The sequence below is a fragment of the Amblyomma americanum genome, chromosome 5 (genome assembly GCF_052857255.1).
Source record: "Amblyomma americanum isolate KBUSLIRL-KWMA chromosome 5, ASM5285725v1, whole genome shotgun sequence".
Classification (NCBI taxonomy): Eukaryota; Metazoa; Arthropoda; class Arachnida; order Ixodida; family Ixodidae; genus Amblyomma; species Amblyomma americanum.
The window spans coordinates 182,335,402-182,350,339 of NC_135501.1; positions in this window are offsets into that span (position 1 = coordinate 182,335,402).

The following is a 14,938-nucleotide window of genomic DNA, read 5'->3' on the forward strand; positions in this document are numbered from 1 at the left end:
CTGGCATTGCCATGAATTTGGGACAAACATTTTTAGTTCCCTAGGCTGCCACCAAGTGGCGCATGGCTTTGAACAATCAAAACTAGCACGCTGACAGCATCCGTGAAGTAAAAGCGAAAGAAGATGACCGCACGGCTGTAGAACAGAAAATGATGGGCCGCTAGGCTTAGCGACACTGGCTGGAAGCAGTCCCGAGTTCCTGGTAATGAGGATTCAGAAGGCCATCAGGTTTTCGGTTGTCTCTGTGGTATCATGCCCGCTGTATACTACCGACCTAGTGATGATGCACGTCGGTGTCACGCTGGCAGGGGCCAGTGGCCCTTAGTCTAAATCGCGGTAAAGGAATAGGACAGGCGTCGGAATGACGCCTCCTTGACGTGATGTGGGCGTGGCGGTGGTGGTGAAAAACTTTTTCAATGTTCAAAAAGAGAGTTTGGAAATCAGAAGACGTGGTCGGTATTCTTAGTCCGGGACGGCACCGGATGTGCACGTTTTGGTCACTCTCCGACAAAGGGTGCACCCATATTTTGTAAGAATTCAGTCAGAATGTGGCACGAGCTATCCTGGTGTCGATGCTGCCTTACCGGGTGTGCATGTTTTTGGTCTCTCTCCGAAAAACGGTGCACTCATTTTTTTTAAGAATTCAGTCAGAATATGACAGGAGTCATCCTGGTGTCGATGCTGCCTTGGTCATCGCTCAACACTATGACTCAAGGTTAGTGGTTACATGACGTCAGTGAAAACGGTCTGAGGATTCGGTGCTTAATTAAAAGCAATAAAGTAAACTAAGGATAGCACATAAGGAGTTAAGTTAGGTAAGAAAAAAAAATATTGGAATTTGCGTTTGAAAAAAAAAGAGTGAGTGTTCTAAATATGATGAAGAGCATTGTTTAAATACCCGCCGCGGTGGCTCAGTGGTTAGGGCGCTCGGCTACTGATCCGGAGTTCCCGGGTTCGAACCCGACCGCGGCGGCTGCGTTTTTATGGAGGCAAAACGCTAAGGCGCCCGTGTTCTGTGCGATGTCAGTGCACGTTAAAGATCCCCAGGTGGTCGAAATTATTCCGGAGCCCTCCACTATGGCACCCCTTTCTTCCTTTCATATCTCACTCCCTCCTTTATTCCTTCCCTTACGGCGCGGTTCAGGTGTCCAGCGATATATATGAGACAGATACTGCGTCATTTCCTTTCTCCAAAAACCGATTATTATTATTATTAGCATTGTTTAAAAGACACAAAATATCTGAGCCTGGCGCTACGCGCCACCACACCTTTTCAAAAGGAGCCCTTTAACCATACATGTTATAGCTCATTTAGAAAGCCATAGCTTGAAAAATCGGGTGATAGAGAAATGCGCAGAATGTAACCAGCCCCTATCATCCTCATCATCATCAGCAGGACTACGCCCACTGCAGGGCAAAGGCCTCCCATATCTCTAAAATTTCTGATACTGAATTTTTATGCCGCAAGGGCATCTGTGGCCAAAGAGCGCCATAGTACAAGGTTGTTTTGTTCTACTCAAGGTGGGGCCAAACACCCGTTTCCCAAGCATTTCACCCTACAGAAGGCGAGCACCAAACAGGGGAAAGCTTGCACCCATTGTATCACCGGTGGGTACCCGGCGGCACTGGGGATCGAACCCCGCACCTCGCGCAAGCGAGGCAGATGCTCAAACGACTAGGCCGCCGCTGCGGTCCATGTCATATATAGTATATTATACAGGGTTAATGTCTCTCCAATTAACCCTGTATAATATACTATATATGACTGGCACAAGCCAAGAGGTTCAGTTGCAAAGTTCTGTTTGTTGAAGTTGACCACTACTTCCTGAAATGTGGAAAAAGCTCTGGAACAGTACATAGGTGTTTGAAGTAAACTTCTGTTGGCTAGGAACGTTTACATTGCAGTAACGTTTTGCTAATGTTATCGTTCACAAGCATAACTGAAACATACTTGCAATATTTTTTTTCGACTTCCATTACAAATGGTCACCGCTTTAATGGTGAACATGGATTGTTAGTAGTACAAGCTTCATGCCTCACATATGTTACATGTATATATATATACCTGTGCCTGTTTCTAATGTTAATTTCCAGTTCTATATGAAACATAACATAAATGTTTCGAACATAAAAATACGTTACATGCCCAGTTTCAGTGTGAATATTTAGTTTTATCTGAAACGCTATATAAACGCTCTAAGCACAACTACATTCAGTGTTAAATTTTAACTTTGGATTAGTGTTCTTCCAGAAAACACATAACGTTCAACTATACTGTTTTGTGATGCGTCGTTGTCGTGCTCTCCTTCTTTCGCTGATCAGGTGCATCATGGCCTCAGCCCCACGAGTTGCTGAAGGGCATTCGCGCCGTAGGCTCAGCTTAAGTTAAAGACAACGCAGCGAAGTATGGAAAGAAAAATGATTGGCGTAACGTTAACAGACCGGAAGCGGGCAGAGTGGGTGAGGGAACAAAAGCGAGTTAATGACATGCTAGTCGAAATCAATAGGAAGAAATGGGCTTGGGCAGGCAAGGCATGTAATGCGAAGGCAATATAACCGCTGGTAACTAAGGGTAACGGGGTGGATTCCAAGAGAAGGCAAGCGTAGCAGGGGGCAGCAGATGGTTAGGTGAGCAGATGAGATCAAAAAGTTTGAGGGGATATGGTTGCCGCAGCTGGCAAAGGACAGGATTAGTTGGAGAGCCGCGGTGGCTCAGTGGTTAGGGCGCTCGGCAACTGAGCCAGAGTACCCGGGTTCGAACTCAACCGCGGCGGCATCGTTGTGATGGAGGAGAGACGCAAAAAGCGCCCGTGTGCTGTGCGACGTCAGTTCACGGCGCTGTTCGGGTGTCCATGAGATATGTGAGACAGTTACTGCGCCATTTCCTTACCTGAAAACCAATTTTCAATTGTTTCAAAGACATGGCAGAGGCATTTGCCCTGCAGTGGGCGTAGTCAGGCTGCTGCTGCTGCTGCTGATGATGATGATGAGGATTCGCGCCGTGAAGAGCTGGCGGGTAGTAAGCTTTCGCCGCGCGCGATTACTTGTGCACTCTTACGCGCTATGACCCAAGCGGCGAGCCCAGCGCTTGAGCTGAAGTGACCCGTATAGGATCCAACGGAAGTACGTGAAGCACGTCAAATGAGGTTAGCCGAAACAATGCCTTATTGACCGCGTTGGGCATAACGCGGCTGCGCTGTCATCAAACGTATTTCTTATGTAACGGTTCCTTCGTCGCTGCACGCGCTGCATCAGTGTGTGACTGGAAGCACATATCTGATGCGTTTCCGATGTAGTTTTCGACCTCATTCATATTTCATTGGTGGATTGTAGTTTCGTATGCAGGAGCTCACTTAGAAATTGTTTGTATACCCGGCGTGCGTTTTGTATGTGCATCATCTGCTCGGAACAGCAAAAGAGGACGGGGGTTGCGCGAAAGCAGACAGCCCTCAGGTTTCGTGTCGTCCTGACCGCTCTCTGTTTTGCTGTTTTGCTTTGGTAACATTAACTACCCTTATTTTTTTTCTCCTCTTCCCGTTCCCCAGTGCAGAGTAGCAAGCCAGACATTTTTCAGGCCAACCTCTCTGCCTTTCAAGTCAATAGACCCTCTCTCTAGCCTTATTAGCATTTACTACCTGTGAAGGTAGTAACAGCAACTACCTTTAATGTCACTTACAACCTTCGAAGTTATCATACCGGTCAACAGCGCTTAGACACACGGGCGGAACACAAAACACGAGACATCTGCGTGTGTCCAAGTGCTGTTGACCAATATGATCCAACACCAACCAGCCCGACAGCTTGTCTTCGAAGGTAGTTACAGCAACTACCTGTAGCAACATTTGCTACCTTAGAAGATAGTGACAGGAACTACCGTTAGTAGCACTCACTACCTCTAAAGGTAGTATGCGACTACCAGTAATTTTATTTACTACCTTCGAAGGTAGACAGCAACTACCTCCCAGGTAGCACGCAAAGTCTTCAAAATGCTTATTTCAGAGATGAAACGGATAAGAAGGATTTTCGACAATAATAAACGCTTTCAAGAATATTTTACCGCCAAGATTCGATCTGTCCAAATTATACGCTTAAAAGAGGTCTTTGGAAGACGGGTCCTATCTCTGCCCTCTCAAAGGCGTCTTAAAGCCGATTGAAGCTTTGGCGGCAAAGACATCTTATTTTGGCGGGCTTTTTGGCCTCAATATATACGTATACACGGGGCGACTGGTTCTATGTATGCTGTAGCCCTATTTAAGTCGTCTTATAGAGGACACAAGTTTTGAAGGAAAGCATTCAATTTTGGCGGGCTTCTTGTGGTGCACGTACGTACGAGGTTGAGGACGGGTTCAATTACTGCCCTCTTTAAGACGGATAACAGACGACAGAGGTTTCTGCAGAGAGGCGCATCTAATTCTGGCGGGCTGTTTCGGCTCGGCATTTCTCTCGGTGGGCAGTTTCTTGTCTTAACGCTGGCAGGCGGCGGCGGTCCCGCCATTTTGCTGCCTCCACGGTGCATGCACGCCTGGAACGGCGCGTGCTGTCTTTGGAATTCCTATGGGAGGTGGCAGGCTGGGTTCGCCGCCTGTAGCGTTGCAGCCCAAGTTGGCCTGGTCATTTAGTGCGGGCTGTGCGAGCACAATCAAGAATAAAACTACTACTTCTCCTATTTTTTCAGAATTCCTGCACCAAGCCTGATTCGTAATGTGGAGATTGTTCATCGTGGACGTGGTGGTAGCTTTGGGAGCGCCTGTGTTCGCACGTAATCCTTACGGCAACTCTGCCGTGTTTCAGCAGCGGACCCCTCGTCGCACGTATCCTAGCTTCTCTGCTGCACGGCGGCCATTGCTGGTGCATTCGTGCGCTCGCCATGCTCTTCGCACCACCGCTCTGCGTGAGTACCCTGTGGACCTCTCATCGTCGCCCGGTACTCGTCCTGCAGCGGTCGTCGAGGGCCTTCGCGTGCCTGCAGCCATGTCCGCGTCCCTGCCTTTGTCTTTCGTGCAGTTTCTTCGCGGCACTATGGATATCGCGCGTTCATCCCTTCGCGCCACCGCTGCGCGGCGGTAACCAACTTACTCTTTGTCTCTGTTCGACCTCCCCGCCGTACAGCGACCATCGAGCGCGCACGACCATCGCTGTATAGTGGTTCTTCGGCGATCTTCCCCTGCTCGCGCGACGTTCCCACCGTGCTGCGTCCGCACCCCTCTGGGTGTATATCATTTACCAATGCTGCTGTCCGACTTCAGGAATCTGTGGCCACCGCTACGTGCGCCCCGTCGCTCACATGCCCTCCTCTGGAGCTGTTGCAGCTGCAGCGCCTCACTGGGCTTACGGTGTCTTCATGCTCTGCTGCTACATGGGCAAAGATGGTGGTGGTGGTGACTCTATGGTGGATTGTGCTTCCTGAATGCCGCAGTGACTATATAATGCCTCCGAGGGCTGGTGTCGCTGCAGCAGATGAGGTCACCAGCTAACTGCAGCAGACACCATCGGGTGTGGGCCTGGAGGCCCCTCTGATCTTGCTGGTGCCATATGAACTTACCTGCCACCGCATGACCCGCCGCCCGTTGTCAGTGTCCTGTACCAGCTGCGGTGAGCAGCGCTGAGTGTGTCATTCGATCGACCCATCTCTCCCACGCGTCCTAGATTATCAGTCAGGAACCACAATCCCTCCTGGTCACTCTGCGTCCCCCTCTGCCTCTGAGTCTTTATACGTAGCCAATCTAACCACAATCCTGTTCTCCAATCTCGTAATCCGAGCAGTGCTCGTTTTAAACGGCAGCAGAACTGTGAGCCTTCATGCCCCCAAATTGTCACAGTACTCCTATCTTGTTCACATGCATGCATGTGTATGGCTTGATTCGCTTCTTTTATCAAATTAGTACACAGAATATGCTGTCGCTCTTTCTATAATTTATTGGCCGTGCTTATGTAGTTTTCTCGCCTTCGTAGGTGAGGAGACTACATAAGCTTGGCGAATCAATATCCGAACAGGCGCAGAATGTGCACACACATTATTTACACTGGACCAGAGCTATATTTGAGGCGCCATTACTTTTTTTCTCAGAGGCGAAGCCGCCATGTGCACGCCAAGCAGAGGGTGCATGAAACATCCGAGTCAAAACAATATCGACGTATTTCCTTGCGCGTGTTTCGCTTAACTGTTCCGTTCTTGAGCTCCAGCTTATTGTTCAATAATTTTGCCGCTTACAGAGGATGTTGCGGGATGAAAGAATAATCGGTGTGCAAGCTAGGATAATAAAGAATAATGTATGTGCAAGGAGGCGGGAAAGTTTGCGATCTGCTTGTGTCTCATTATTTAATTTTAGTTTCGTTTAGGCCGTTGCGCAATAGGCGATGCGGCCAGAGCCGTTTTTTTGTTTTGGGCTGCTGCTGTGTATGTGTATTGAGTGTGTGGCAAGAGATGGCGCCACCATCCCAGCGCCTGTGTGTGCGTGTATGAGTGCGTGGCACGAGACGGCGCCACCGCCGCAGAGCGCCCCCAGCAAGTGCTGTGTGTGTGTACGGCCAGCGCCGGCCCTGTGTAACGTGTAACCCAGGAGAATAAAGATTGCTGTTACGTTATCCCAAAACACAACAACTGGCGACGAAGATGGGATAGCGGGGACCCGGACGCAAGCGAAGACATCGCATCGTGATGCACGCAGGCAAGTGAACTTGCGCCAGTAGCCAGTGAAGTGAAGCACGCTTCGTTCCCGCGCAAACATGGCGACGTTTGGTCGAGTCGAAGAATACGACAACAAAGAGCCGTGGTCGTCATACACGGAACGGCTGGATGCGTTCTTCAAGGCAAATGGCATCGAAGACGACGATAAGAAAAAGTGGGTATTTTTGTCGACGGTCGGCACAAGCACGTACGCGACGCTCCGTAGTTTGCTAGCGCCCGTAAAGCCTAAAGAAAAGAAGTTTACTGAACTCATGGCTATTCTCAACAGCCACTTCAGCCCCGCTCCATCGGAAATAGCCGAAAGTTATCGCTTCCACACCAGAGTACAGCTCGAGAATGAAAGCGTCGCGGTGTTCGTCGCCGAGCTCCGGCAAATGGCGGAACACTGCAACTTCGGTACGGCGCTGAACCGCATGCTGAGAGACAGACGTGTGTGGAATTCGTGACAGAGCCGTGCAGCAACGGTTGTTAGTTGAGAAGAGCCTCACCCTAGATAAAGCGCTGGAGATTGCTAGAACGGCAGAGGCGGCGGAACTCAACGCAAACGAGCTGCGAAAGGGCCACGCGGACATACCGACTTCCCCGGTTCAAGAAGGCTCAGCGAATTATGTCAAGCACAAGAAAAAGCAGCACCTGCAAGGGCTCGGTGGCCAAAAAGGGCAAGACCCGAAGCCTAAAGGCAAAATCAAAACCGGACGCCAAGAGAAGTCCAGGCCGTGTGTACGCTGCGGATCCCGTGATCACAGGCCCCCGGAATGCAAGCACATCAACACAAGGTGTTACAAGTGCGACAAAGTAGGTCACCTGGCGAACTACTGTTTGTCTGGTGCTGAGAAAGGGAAGAAGTTGAGCGCAACTGCAGTGAATGCAGTACAGTCGACCGAGAAGCCACCTGAGTACTACCTGCATTCTTTGCGTGCACAGTCACCCCTGAAGCCAATCACAGTGACATTCATAGTCAATGGAGTGCCACTGGAAATGGAGTTGGATTCAGGTTCTCCCGTTTCGTTAATCTCAAAAGATACTTACCGGCAGCACCAAGGTGTTTTGCCGCAGCTTTCACGGACAGACATCAAGCTGAACTGCATACGTGGAACAATACCGGTGCAGGGAACGCTGGTGGTTGACGTATGTCTTGGCAAGACTACATGTCAGCAGACACTGCTTGTAGTAGCCTGCAAGAGCCCTAACCTGTGCGGCAGGGATTGGCTTACAGCATTTGACCTGCTACCACGCCAAGTAAATGCGACACAGCTCGAAAGCACCACTGAAGGGAAAGTGAAAGAAATGCTGCAGGAGTTTGAAGAGATCTTCAGACCAGGCTGCGGGACACTGAAAGGACCACAGGTGCATATCAACGTTCGACCGGATGCACAGCCACGATACTTCAGACCTCGCACGGTACCCTACGCACTTCGGGCCAAGGTTGAAAATGAACTTCAGCGTCTAGAACGTGAAAACATCATCACACCAGTGGACCATTCTGAGTGGGCTTCACCGATTGTACCAGTACTCAAAGCAGATGGCCAAAGTGTCAGGATTTGTGGAGACTATAAGATCGGTGTGAATCCAGCAGTGGTAACGACACAGTACCCATTGCCAAAAGTTGAAGACATATTCGCATCCTTGCAAGGCGGAGTCAAGTTTTCCAAGTTGGATTTCCGCGAAGCTTACAATCAGGTGCCTGTTGATGAAGAAACCAGTAAGCTACTGGTCATCAACACACACAAAGGTCTCTTTGCTTACAACCGTCTGGCATTTGGTGTTTCATCAGCACCTGCCCTCTTCCAGAGAAGAATGGAAGAAACCCTTCGTGACATCCCAGGCACATCAGTCTACTTAGACGATGTTTTGGTGACAGGAAGAACTGACGCAGAGCACCTTCAGAATCTGCGCAAAGTTCTGCAACGAGTCAAAGAGTCAGGGTTGAAGCTCAAACAGGAAAAGTGTGAGTTTTTCAAACCATCCCTCATTTACTTGGGCCACGAGATCAATGCCACTGGTCTTCAACCATCAAAGAAAAACACAGAAGCCATCATTGAAGCGCCCGAGCCCAAGGACGTTGGTGAGCTGAGATCCTTCATTGGACTCCTGTCATACTACGGAAAGTTTCTGCCGAACCTGTCCACACTACTAGCACCGTTGTATGCACTGCTTCACAAGAACAGTCACTGGAGGTGGACAGATGAAGAACGAAAAGCTTTTGTCAAAAGCAAGGAAGCCATCATGGAGGCAAAAGTGTTGGCACACTATGACCCATCTAAGGAGCTCGTGCTAGCCTGTGACGCTTCGCCGTATGGTGTAGGTGCGGTGCTTTCACATCGTGATAAAGGGGTTGAATTCCCACTAGCATTCGCATCTCGAACTCTCACACCTGCGGAGCGGAACTACTCACATCTGGAAAAGGAGGCACTAGCCATTATATTTGGTGTCACACGCTTCAGAGACTACTTGCTATGTCGCAGCTTTATCCTCATCACTGATCACAAGCCACTGGTCGGCATCTTCCGTGAAGATAAAGCAATTCCAGCCATGACTGCTTCACGTATCCAGCGTTGGGCACTCACACTTGGTGCCTACACGTATACTATTGAGCACCGACCTGGACGTCTCAATGGAAATGCAGATGCCATGAGCAGGCTACCACTGGCAGTGCTCTTTGCTGATCCACCTGAACCACCAGAGCTGGTGAATTCAGTCTCAAGCATGGAAAAACTGACAGTGTCAGTGAAGCAACTTCAGCACTACACGAGTTGTGATCAAGCCCTAAGCCAAGTGCTGCGGTGGGTCAAGGACGGATGGCCACAAAGCACCCCGGACAAAGCCCTACAGCCATTCTGGCAAAGACGTGATGAGCTGAACACGTACAGAAATCTCTTGTACTGGGGTAACCGAATCGTGGTGCCTACTCCTGCCCAGAAGCATATCTTGGAACTGCTACATGAAACGCACCAGGGAGTGGTTGTCATGAAAGGCATGGCAAGGTCTTTGTTTTGGTGGCCTGGTATGGATGCTGAAATCGAAAAGTGCGCTCGACAGTGTACACAGTGTCTGCAGAATTCTCCAATGCCAGCAAAGTCTGAACCAGTGCCATGGCCTGAGCCGGGTGCATGCTGGGAACGTGTGCACCTGGACTATGCCGGACCATTTGAAGGTAAAATGCTCCTTGTACTTGTAGACGCCAAGTCAAAGTGGCTTGAAGTTATCATCGTGCCAAGTGCAACAGCGGAAAACACTGTAGAGCATTTGAGGGATATTTTTGCACGGTTTGGGCTGCCAAGGTGCATTGTAACAGACAATGGAACCCCATTTACTGGCCAAGCTTTCCAGGCATTCCTTTCGGAAAATGGCATTAAGCACCTACGGACAGCTCCTTTCCATCCAGCATCAAATGGTTTGGCTGAGAGAGCAGTTCGAACTGTAAAGGACGGCCTCAAGAAAACCACGGGTGGAGATCTCAAGCTCCGGCTAGCGAGATGGCTGCTTATGTACCGTAGAGCACCCCGCCCAAATGGAACGTCACCATCTGAGCTGATGTTGGCATACCCAATGAAAGCGAAGCTGGATCTTTGCATTCCTAGAAGGGAGAATGAGAGTGCACCCGAGCAGTTGCTGACAGAATCCAAGAGGCATTGCGGAGAGACGAAAAAGGGACCCAAATACAAGAAAGGTGACAAGGTTGCAGTTCGCAATTTCGGCAGAGGAGCTAAATGGTGGTTGGGCGAAGTTGATGAAACGAACGGAACTTCGATGGTAACGGTTTCAACCCCTCAAGGGAAAGTTCGCCGTCACAACAACCAAGTGAAAAAGCACTTGGCCACTCCAGCACCAAGTACAGCGGGTACACCTGCAAGCACCGAGGAAGACGTAGCCAGCACCGCAAGCACCTGGGAGGCTGCGGCGATGCCATCTGTGAGACGTTCAACTAGAACTGTTCGCAAGCCCCTACGTTACCGATAACCTTCTTAAGGAAGGAGGAGTGCTGTGTATGTGTATTGAGTGTGTGGCAAGAGATGGCGCCACCATCCCAGCGCCTGTGTGTGCGTGTATGAGTGCGTGGCACGAGACGGCGCCACCGCCGCAGAGCGCCCCCAGCAAGTGCTGTGTGTGTGTACGGCCAGCGCCGGCCCTGTGTAACGTGTAACCCAGGAGAATAAAGATTGCTGTTACGTTATCCCAAAACACAACAGCTGCCCACAATCTAACGAATGTTTCGCGACATTGTTAACAAGCGCGGGCATGCAGGTTTTCATGCCACCGCGAGTAGGAAAAGTAGCACGTCTCAGAATATCCTGAATGGGACCTTAGCTTTTTTTTTTTGTTTCTGATGTACCGTTCGTCTGCATCAGGTGCTGGTGAAATGACCTATTCCAGATACGCTCCTTTTTCTCCGCTGACCCATTTAGTGGAACCTGCTGAGGTGCTGCTTGTGCCGTTTGTTTTGGACAAGTTATTTTACCCATCGTAATAAAGAGCGTTGCTTTGATATTTTTCTCATCTACGCGGAATAGCAGCAACTGACGCCAGCATCAAGCTTGCAGTGTGCAGGATTGTTGTGCAGTGCACAGTGCGAGCTTGCTGTGGGCCTAGCTCTTTTGCTCAACAAAACGAACAAAATTCACGAAACAAAATGGGGGCTACAAATCGTATTTCCAACATCTAAACTACCTCCATTCGTATAGAAAAGGTCTTCCAGTTTCTCATCCCTATACTCCGTTTCATACATCAGGTGCAACGCTGTGAAAGGTATACGCAAATAGTCCGCACGGGAAAATAAAACGAGGCGTGTTACTCCGCGCTTGTTCTGTGGCCGTGTTGTCTAAGGCACGAGAAAGCGACAGCGTGTCGTCAGCAATAAGCGCGCAATTAATCAAGGTCATGACAAATGTGTCGTGAAGTAAGCCTGCAGACAAAGCATTTACTATGTTTCGCTCACCAGAAATAATGCACTACTTTTTGGTCGCGGATGCAGGCAGCGCAAACAGTAGCGCTAGCTTAGACAAAAGGTGGCGCTGGCTTCGACAGCATTGCACCTGATGTAGACAAAGTATAGACTTTTTTTTTTACGACGTTCGGAAGAGGTGTACTGTAGACTGCTGTTAGAAGTGCCTTGACTACGCCTATTAGACATATTCAGAAACGACTTTTGGCCCGCACATTAAACGAGCTATATGACTGATATAAGATGTTAACCAGCCGAAAACGGATTTTCCACACCGTTTCTTAGCAGTTTGTTTCGTTTCAGATAGTTGCTCTGAAGACGTCTTATATTTCAGTTTGTGCTAGCTGGGCTTTAGCAACGTTTAGTACACAATGCCTGTGTTGGCCTATGCGTCACACACTGCAGCGCACTCAAGATTGCTTTTGAGACTTGCGTAGTGCTCCAAGTAAGCTCAGTGCACTCAGTTTCCAAGGATGAAAACCAGCACTGGAACCTACTGACCTCTTTGTACAGAGCATTTCCCGTGCACTTTAGGACAATCTGATCGAAATGGCTAATGGTCTCCTTGTCAACGGTTGCAGAGCCCTTCAAGAAGTAGATACAACAAATTTTGGTTGTTTTCTTTCTTTGAATTGATGCACAGCACATTAGAATATATGGGAGCCATATGGACTGCACCAGGAGGCGATAAATAATTTACAACTGTATTTTTTTTTCTCATGATGTTTCGGCTTCAACAGCCAAGTGATGGTTGTGACATAAAAGACAATTTCAAGTCACGTCAGGCATAAAAAAGAAACAGCAGTAAGGTCGCTATTTTCTTCGTATTAATTCACACGAACTCTTGCACAAGCCTACCCAGGAGTTGGAATGATAAAAATGAACAAGCAGAGATTATAGCGCAGTTTTAGAATGCCTCACAGGACCGAAAATCATCTTTTACGTCACAAGCATCGTTCAGCTGTTGAAAATAAAACTGAAACACCGCCACCACGAAAATTTAATTCCAGATTATTCAACTGCCATTGGTGAATTCCATGTCATGACCCATGTGTACTATTGTCTTGCGCACCATTCGCGTCTCTCATAGCCTGAGTCGCTTTGGGACGTTAAACCCCCTTAAACCTTAAATCTTGCGCACCATTTGAAAAAAAAAAAGCGGCCAAAAATGTGTCTACACTTCTTTCAAGCTGTGGCAAGCCGCTTCACCTGCCAAGCCAGGTGAAGCTCGAGATCTGTCCGAACAAGTAGTTGCGATCACAAGCTCGCAGCGAAACACTCACCCTTGGCGCTCACGAGGAATGTCGACTGACGTATGCGATGAATCTAGACAGTCTGTAGCCAACCAAATGCATCTGGTCCAATCGAACACGACGGTTCGCTTCTCGTGCTGGGCTAATTTATTTTTCTTCCGAATTTATTTCACCACATTGGTCTTGCGTCAAATCCTTCTGTCGACGTCAATCCACATAATTCTCATCAAGCACGAGGGTAAAGCATCCGCCTACGCGGACGACGTCCCCCTCATAGTTCGCGATAATGAATTTTGCGGCGTTGCCACAACAGTAAGACGACTGCACAGAGTTCTACACTCCAAGCAGAAAGGAGCAAAAAGAGAGTAAGCTGTCCTCTAGTGCACTCCCTTTAATAAAAGGGAGTGCTCTAGAAGACAGCTTACTCCCTTTTTACAGCCGTACAGGCACATCCATGTTTAGACTGCATGCCGTCCGGCAATTGAATTCCGAAAAGCTAAGTCTACACGTTCCTATAGCTCTCTTCTGTTGCACCTTCACAGTGGCAGACAGTGGGTGCAGGCTTTGCGACTTCCCTCGTACTACTCTCCCAAGGTATACGAGGGGGACATTTCCACTTGCAATTGTGATAAAACTGCAGAGTGCGCTGTAATGGTGCCCGAACATGTTGAGGAACTACTCTTCTGACGCGCTACAAAACTATTCCCCCGGCCGACTATAGTTCTGAAGGCCATAGATCAATCGGGTGTACGAAACATACAAAATTCCCCGCGGTAAATTTGCATATTCAGCACCTTGCGGCACGTCGTGACTGCCACGAAGACCAAATGCATGTGCCCAGATTTTCTGTACTTGTCGGCACATTTCCACATATCGCTCTCACAATGAAGTTGCAGTCCACATCAGCGTTTCGTCGGCTACATCTACGATGCAGCGCAAGTCGCAAACATTCCAGCGCATTTTATGGGCCGGATGACGACTGGCTGCAGCATCTATCTTCTGATTGACGCGATGCGCTTCTGCAAGGTTCCATCTGCGCATGAGAGCTTCTAAAAGGTGACAACTGCACATGCGCACGTGGCGCCAGGACAGGAGCGAGCATGCCCCTGCCATTACGGAGATGCATTTAAATCCCTGCGTGGGAAAAAAAGTTCTACATGGCAGGCTGGCTTACTCATTGGGAACTTCCTGTCGTCGCTTCGCAATCCAGCTGAATGTTAGGCCCACATCTCTGCTGCAGTCTATTTCACTCAATGTATGTAACTTGAATGTGTGCAGACCCCATCAACTGACCTTGCAGTCATTACCCACGCGACCAATTATGTCCGACGGTCGCCCGATTAAGATCCTTACGCCAGAAAAATCTGAACATTCGAGGAAAGAAAGGAACCGACGAAACACAAAACGTCTTACAAGTGTCTTGAAATTGCTCCAAATGGCTACAGACGTCTTGCGGTAGATCGAAACGTCTCATAGATGTCAGCAGCAAGAAGTATCCTCCAAGACTTCTCTAAAATGTCTACGGTAAGACGTTCCCTCAGAAATTTCTTTAAAACATCTGTAGTAAGACGTTTTTAGGAATATTTCTAAAACGTGTCTAGAAACAATGAAGACGCCCCTATATGCTCTAGCAATTAGCAGGAGGTTGCCACCATAGATTAAATTTGTAAATCATGACAATTATGGCAAATAAATTATTAGATGGCTCTGCAATACTCCAATGTTTGCGCTTAACATCTCGAAGAGCAGGCGCGCTGGTGCTAAGACCACTCTTTGTACTCAAACACTGAAAGCGCATTTTGTGTTACGGAGCCTGAAATCATGCTAATCACGTCGAGTGCAGCTAACCCACCGCTCGTAAGGCTGGACATAGTAGCATACTGGCCCCGAAAGCCGGCGGTACTCACGGGAGTGATGAAATTTGCTTCATGCAGCGAACGCCTCTTTTTTACCCGCCCGTCGGCGCAATCGCATGTGCACTCACATCTCAAAGCATAACTTCTGCGAGTGACCACCGTGATGAGCTTCAAACCATTTTCCGTGTAGAAACCTGCT